Here is an 8,424-nt window from a genome sequence, read left to right as displayed (position 1 = left end):
TTGATGACTTTTTAAAGAAAATTATTACAGGAACTGAAGGAAAGAGAGACCAAAAGAGTCATTCATTTCCCATAGTAAAGTGCATTGGCTATCTCTGCCTCTACAGCTGAGGACATTCAAGGTCATGAGAAACGAGACAAACTCATCTGTATGTGCACGTTTGTGTATATGTTCATATATTTATGCGTCATGGCACGTTAATACCCCAGACATCATCAATTTCCTCCCCAGACACAACTTGTCCGAGGAAAGCCGATTAAATCAAATTCAAATCAAATTATCTCCACCCCCCAAAATGATCAAGTGCGTGAAAGTCCAAGCACTGAGTCAGCCGCTTCCCAGAGCTCAGGACAGGAAGACTTTGATCCAGCGCTTTCACGCAGTCTAAGAGAAAAAAACAGAGCAAATAATCTCTTTGAAATCAGACAAATTTAGGGAAACAAGCAAGGAAAGTCATGAGGATATTTCAATTGGTATTTAAAACGCAGCAGCTCCAAATAGATGGAGCTATGTGAATGAAGTTAAGAGGATTACAGGTTGTTTGGTGAAACTCGAGGCTGGCGAGGAGAGATAAAGCAAGAGAAGGCTGGACACAGGTGTTGCTGTTTGGCTCACCGCTCTGAAATCTGCTCATCCAGCACCAATTTCACTTTACACTACGGTTATGGATTAGAAGTTTATTCTTTTTATCACTGTGAACTTTTTTTTTTTTTTTTTACCAAATTTGTGATTTTTTTTATTTATTTTTTCATTCTTGCAGGTTAAGATACAGAATGTTATTCAGAATAATATGTTAATGTTATGTTTCTAAGCATCCATTATGACATCCAACCATTCATCCATTATTTTGGTCATCCACATTTACATTTATTCATTTAGCAGACGCTTTTATCCAAAGCGACTTAGAAATGAGGAATACAACAAGCGGTTCATCGTAAAGAGTTTTAAAGAGTTTAAAGTTTCAGGAGCCCCTTTCACACAGAGATTCCGGAAAATACACGGATAAAGTGACCCGGGATTTGACCCGGGTTCGTTTGAAAATGGTTCATTCACACTGCCAGTGATTTGCCGGAATCAGAGAGCGCGTTCACACACAACCCGGGTATGTCCCGGATAGACGCGTGACGTTATGATGTGACGTATAAGGTGGCGAACGAACGATCTCAGCTTCGGCGCGGATTGCAAGGAGCTCTCGGGTCTCTGCTTCAGTCCAGTTTGCAGACATCTTTTCGTTCTTTCTTGTATCGATGACGAACACAAACTTTCTTCTAACAGAGTAACAGAGTCGCACGATAACTACCACATTGCGAAGGCTCGTGCATCATCACTACGACACACCCCTTACGGCATTTGTCCTGGCTTTTGTTCACACAGCGCGCGTTCCGGGTCTGAACACGGCAATGTTACTAGGTCCCCAACCCGGCATCGATCCCGGCATTAAACCCGGGTCGTGTTTGCGTTCACACAGAAGGCGTTCCGGCAATTTGCCGGCAATTTGCCGGGTTCAAAGTGCTGTGTGAATGGGGCTAGGAATGGTTTAGAATAGTGCAAGCTAGAGCAGGGTTTGTCAGGGATTCTGCATTCCTGATAGGGTTGGGAAGATCATTCCTCCAGTAAGGAACAGTGAACAAAACCGTCCTGGAAAGTGATTGTGTGGCTCTCTGTGAAGATGCCACGAGGCGTTGCTTACTGACTCTCTTGCTGACCTCAGGCTTCTAGAGGAGAAGACGACGCAGAAGAGCGAGTTAGGAGGGTGCAGAGCCTGTGGATATTATATATGCAAGCATCTAACAATTGATCCATCCATTTGTTCTTCTAGCTATACATTTTTAGTTTGTTCATTTATTCATCTAACCTCCATCTTCCAATTAATTCCAATCCATCTATCCAATCATCCATCAATCCAACCATCCATATACACTTATTCCCTCCAGCTTCAGTTTAATCACTCACTCAAAGAATCAATTCAATCATCCATCCATCCAACTATCCATTCATATTCATTAATACAATCACAAGTTTTATTAGTTCATTCATTCATTCATTCACTCGTTCATTCATTCAATCATTCATTCATTCATTCATTCAACTATCCATTTGTTTGCTTGCTTGTTTTCTTCATTCATTTATTCATCTACCCTCCAGCCATTCAGTCAGCTATTCAAAACATCCATCCATCTTCCAATTAATCAACCACTCAAAATCCATCCGTACATCTATATAGTCATCTATCCATCCATCCATCCATCCATCCATCCATCCATCCATCCATCCATCCATCCATCCATCCATCCATCCATCCATCCATCCATCCATCCATCCATCCATCCATCCATCCATCCATCCATCCATCCATCCATCCATCCATCCATCCATCCATCCATCCATCCATGGAAGCGAGATTGATTGATCTATTATTGATTTATTTACATGATTGATCTATTATCTAATGATTAGCATTCATATGACAAGATGTGAAACTGTATATGCTAATATTCACACTAGGCATTGATCAAGATGTTACTGTGCAAAAATCAGGGAAAATATGTTAACATTTGGATAAAAAGTTTCATCTGTACAAAAAGTAAATAAAAAATGGACATAGCAATATAGTAAAAAAAACAATATAATCTTGCTAACTTGCATATAAATTATATATTTATATTATATTTCATTGTCAAATCCAGAAAATGTTTCTAACACCAGTGGCGTGACTATGAAGTCTAATGCCTGTGGATCTTGTCTTGATGGTTAGATGGTTGTCTCCCCCTTGTGGTCATAAGTATACAAGGGAAGCATATTTAGGGTAATTGCAAAATATTTGAAGAATATCCTTTATTTTGACAGAGTTCAAAAATCCCTTAATTATGTTCTCTGTTTCTTCAGTCAGTGTCTGTTCTCTTATCACAAAATTTCCTCATTAATTTCAACTCATCTGTCTTGCCTTCTTACACAAATGTTCATTCTCTCTCTCTCTCTCTCTCTCCCTCTCTCTCTCTCTCTTTCTCTCTCACTCCAAGTTTGTCCTTTTTCTTCAAAGCTGCTGATGTGCGCATAATGAATAACATTCATCAAAGTCATAATCGCTTTCATTTGAGTTAACTCACAGTGCCACACAGTCTCTCTTCCACCAAACTAGAAGTAAGACAGATCAAATCCAAACCCACCATGACCATACATACTTCAGTTTCTCAAAGCAAAATAATATGTATTTCTAGCTGAGAGTATGTGGTTACATTTGTATGATTTTAAAATAAGCATGTATTGTTTCAGAAATAGGAAATAACATTGTATTTTATATATAAACTAAATGGAATATGGAATGTTTGAAGACTGAATATGTAATTTATAAAAATTTGTTTCCATCACAATATTTTAAAAAAAACAGTAATAAAAAAAAATAGGTTGTGTTACTGTAACGTAATGCCATTCTTCTTTTTTGCCTACATGTCTGATTATAGGAAGTGTTCCCAGATCCGGTTGACCTTATTTATTCAGCCTAACAATCTTTTAACGGATGTAAATTATTGAAAAGTGATAATGTGTTATGTGTATGCCAGGTTATTAAAGAGATGTGGTTTTAGATTTAAACTGACAGAGTGTGTCTGCTTCCCGAACAAAGGAAGACTATTGCGTTTGTGAGAAATAAAGTCTGAATTGTATTTTATTTATTTATTTTATATGCAGAAATGCTTCAACAGAACTTTATGAAGGTGGTCAACTATAAAGCCTTTCATTATCTCTGTTATTTATTTAGTTTGCTGTCAGAAGAAAGTATTATTTCACAACAATTTCACACATGGGTTTTTACCCGGGGCCTGCACTCCATTGTACAAATTCTGTTTGTTTACCACCATTTTTAATAGACATATTTTTCAGTTTCATTGAGCTGAAGCAAGAGACTGGTGCTGAGACAGCACATGATTGCTTTATTTCCATGCATTATGTTACAAATGTAATATGGGAGTTGTAAGTAGACCATGATATGGTTTATCACACAATAACCATTTTGCAATTGTTGCCTGACCCGGCCTCATTGCTCGTCATTGGTGGAATCGAGCGCACGCAATAAAATAATCTCCGCCATCTCAGCACAAAGCTTGGAAGACAATTCGGCAAACATGAATTTTTAATCAAGAGGAGTTCCTTCTCCCAGTTTCTGACCTTCAGCCTGAGCAAATTCTTTTCAATAATTCATAATTTTCAGTATCCCACCCCCAACTGAATACATGCACGCTTACACACATTCAGTTTTGCATGCTTAAACTGGGATAATAGGTGTGTGTGTGTGTGTGTGTGTGTGTGTGTGTGTGTGTGTGTGTGTGTGTGTTTGTGTGTGTGTGTGTGTGTGTGTGTGTGTGTGTGTGTGTGTGTGGTCATTGTTGCTTTGATAATTTTATTCAGTGGATTGATAGCATTGCACCTCTTTAAAACTAAAGCTAAAGTTTTAGTATTGTTTATTTGTTTTACTTGATGTGCCTTCTACTATAATTGTGCATTAAACGTATACAGTTGTCTAACCAAAATGCCACGCTGTATCTGGTGCTCATAACTGCATGTCTGTTTCATCTTCAATTTCACACCTGAGTGGGTTCTTCTCACCCGGGGCACAGGAAAACACTCTCTCTACCCATAGTGCATCTGTGTATTCTGCCTTTATACAGATCTACAGAATCCCTGGAATGCAGTGAGCAAAAATAAAAGCTGTTCTTTAGTGTGTTTACTTATAAAAGAAAGTCTGATGTGTCAGTAAGGTCGAATACATTTACTTAATTTTCTTTTGTAAGGTTTGCACACAGTTTTTTAAACCAGTTCAATGGATATACAAAAATAAGTAAAAATCGGCTTATTTTAAGTAAAATAATCAAGAAGTCTGAGTAAATGTAACTTGATCTCCTAAAGTAAAAGTAATTTTTATACTGATAATTTTACCAATAAGTAAATCTATTTTACTCATTTTACATATTTTACTCATTTTGGTACATCTTTTAAGTTAGTCGGACATACAATTTTTTTTTTTAAAAGTTCATTAAAACTCCATTTTTAAATAGACAATTTTCATTTAAACTCATTAAAAGGTGGTGTTTATCCACTCTGTCTAAATAAACTAAAAAAAAAAAAAAAAAAAACTTGCCTCTTAAAGATTTAAGCAAATCTTAATAAAAAATCTTTAAAAAATCTAAAAAGAAAAGCATGTTCTATCTGGTAGTTAGGGTATTGAATCACAGTCACTAATAGGTCTGGGTGGTGGTTACGCTGTGTGGTTGCTAGGGTATTCTGCGGGGTTGCTTAGTGATTGATTTCTTAGTGATTGAATGATATTCTGGTCGGTCCCTAAATGTAAGTGTCGTCCAACAATAATCATAAATCTGATATGAAAAGTAAGAGCACAACTTCGCCTAACAAGGTGTGCGATTTGACATATCATTTATATGCAGTATGAGCAAGAGGAACCTCTAATAACAGAGATTACATCTTTGATTCATAACCTAGACAATCAGAAAAACGTAACCCAGGAGGCTTCCCAGATCTCTGGATTAATGGCTCAGACATTGATAATGTCTCTGCATGCTGTGCCGTGTCAAATCTTCTCAGTCCTCACGGGGATCTGCTGTTCTTGCTCTTTGTTTGTTTAACTCATCCTAATGTGAAGCAAATGAATAATGTACTTTCCTTCAGAGTTCCATTGAATGACAAATGAACCCTTTTATAAAAGTTTTCCGCATTTAAGTCCCTTTTACCTTTACCTTATTCATGGGGGGAAAGATAGTTAGAGGATGGAGATTTTTCAAATTACATACAAGCCTATGTCAGACTGTTGTTGAGTGTCTGTCAGCCTGTTTTTTTTTGCGGTGTGTTCTGCACCATTGGCACTAGTCAGTCCCCCATCGGCGGCTTTTCGGCCAATTGAGCATGTTGAATCGCGGTGAAGCCCGTCCGTGAGAGAGACCACTTTGATGAGTGAACTAGTTCACGTCAAGAAGAAAAACTGTGATGATGGAAAGCTACAAAGCGAGGAATTGACCGTTCGCAAAGACCCGCCCCCTTTAGTTACTGTTACTATGTCCGACAAGCTACACCACTCTCACGCCACACCATGTTCTCACGCAGTGAAAAATACATCACGGAGCAGAGAGGAGACTGACAACACACTGACAGACAGGACAGGTTACAGGTTACTTTTCGGTTACTTTTGATATTAAACAGTCTCACCTTTCAAATTTGGTAGAAATTTAAACAATAAATACCGTTTTGTGGCTCTTTGATGTTTGTGACAGATCGCTGTAGAGCCTCAGTTAAAGCTGCTCGTGAACCGATCATCTCTTCCTTCTAGTTCATTTATAGCATCAAATAAACATGAATGAACATAAGAAGGAATGTTGTTTTAACCGCGGAAAGGCGTCAGTACACTCCGTTTTTCAAGTTCAAATCCTCCCATGTTAATCTACTAACACTCCTGACTGCTTTGTCGGACAAAATGGCGGATGGCGAAGTATGATTGGTCAGATCGTCTGTCAATCAACTCCCTACGAAGGGTCAATTAAGTGCATCATCCAGATATTTAAAGTGTACTTTTTAATTTAGAATTTTTAGTGAACACACTACTTGCACTTTCTATACAACTAAACATCATAGAATAGTGCATAAGTACACAAGTTGGGATGCACTGTATGGGCCCTATCTTGCACCCAGCTCAATTGACTTTGAACACCGACGCATGTATCATTCCTATTTTGCACCCGCGCACAGCGGACTTTTCCCTCCACAGACGCACGTCGGTAAATTAGGGAATAAATTTGCGCTCGCGGGGCGGTTCAGCACAAAGAGGAGGCGTGTTCCGGCGCAAAACTTCCAATGGTGCTATTTTCCAGTTTTAGAAAGCAATTGCGCCATTGACCAGGAAAAAAACAGTCTAAAGACAGTGGCACGTTGCGCGTTAGTGATATGGTATTTTAAGGGCGCGTGCTTGGCCATAATGTAGTGTGTTAACGCGCATCCACTTTGATTCTCTAATAATTATAAACAGACGCAGCAGTTTTCATTTTTGCAAATCATACATTATTACAAGGAAAAATATTAACACACGAGGGAAATCATTGTTGTGTCCGTGAAGATGTGAAAAAGATCTATCTAGATTTAAAAAAAAAAAATCTAGATTAGGCTACACATTTACCCAAATTATACGCCTGTTTAACCGTAGCTAATTTGGGTGTGTTTCTCCCATCATCCCCAATGTCACTTCTCTGTGTTTTACGGCCCTGACGAGAACGTCGGTCTCCTCGGCTGTGAACTGCTCCTGGCGTGCGCTGGCAAATCCACTGTTATAATAGCGATCCGCCATGGAACAAGCGCGTCTGCTCTTAAAGGGAATGTGAGAGGATGCTCTGATTGGTTTATTTCACGTTACGCCCAAACCACACCTATGAATAATGAAGCTACTTCAGACCAACCCCTTTTAGATTTGCGTCGGGCGCAAGAGCCATTTATCCCGCCGGGAAAATAGCAACAGCGCCGGGATCCGCCCACAAAGTTACTTGCGCTTTGCGCTTTGACACTTGCGTTTCAGATCGTTAAAATAGGGCCCTATATCTTCCCATTTCACTTTTTGAATAACAAATGCAGACTGCTGCCACCTGCTGATATGGAGAGTTATTTCCTCAACCATTCAGGTGCAAAACGTACATGCCAGTTAGCCGTTGACTGTGGTCTTTGTTGTGTTCAAGCGCAACTTTTTTGCCCAGACACGGTAAACCACAGTTGGCTTTCGTTGCTGCTATTTCTTTGATGTCGGTTTGGTGTGTCTGGGTCTTAAAGGTACAACATGTAAGAATTTTGTATCCAAATATCCAAAAACCACTCGCACAGTGTTATATGTTTATTTCAAGTGTTCCATAATCCTAAATATTTGCAAGAATTTGTAAATTCAGAGAAATTCTAAAATTTTTAAAGTGCCCGTCCCTGTTCACTTGTCGCCTGTCAATGACGTAATATCTGTGTTATCCCTGGTTTCCACTTATACTGCCATATACTAACCATGGCGACAGATGTGGACAACTGCGTAGTGCGTAACGTCTAGCAGCATGCTGTTGTTGTTTCGTTCAAACATTATGGACCATGGCAAGCAGACATTGGGACAAAAGGAGAACTAAAACGAGGATCAATATCAGCGTGGCGGTTTCGAGATGCCGAGAGTTCCACGTCCTCGACTAACTTGGACTTGACAGAGCTTCACGAGTCACGACTTGACAGGGACGCTGCTCTTGCATGTACTTTATTAGACAGGAGAGCAAATGTATACGTTATATAGCTCAACGTGATGAAATGTTAGATTATGATCAGTATGTTATTCTAATGTTGATCTAGCTCACTGCTAGTCTCATATAGCAAACAAACTAACACATAGAATAACATTATAACTTTCAA

Source organism: Phoxinus phoxinus (genome assembly GCF_949152265.1).
Source record: "Phoxinus phoxinus genome assembly, chromosome: 13".
NCBI lineage: Eukaryota > Metazoa > Chordata > Actinopteri > Cypriniformes > Leuciscidae > Phoxinus > Phoxinus phoxinus.
The sequence above is the reverse complement of the archived record's forward strand: the minus strand, read 5'-3'. Positions refer to the sequence as shown.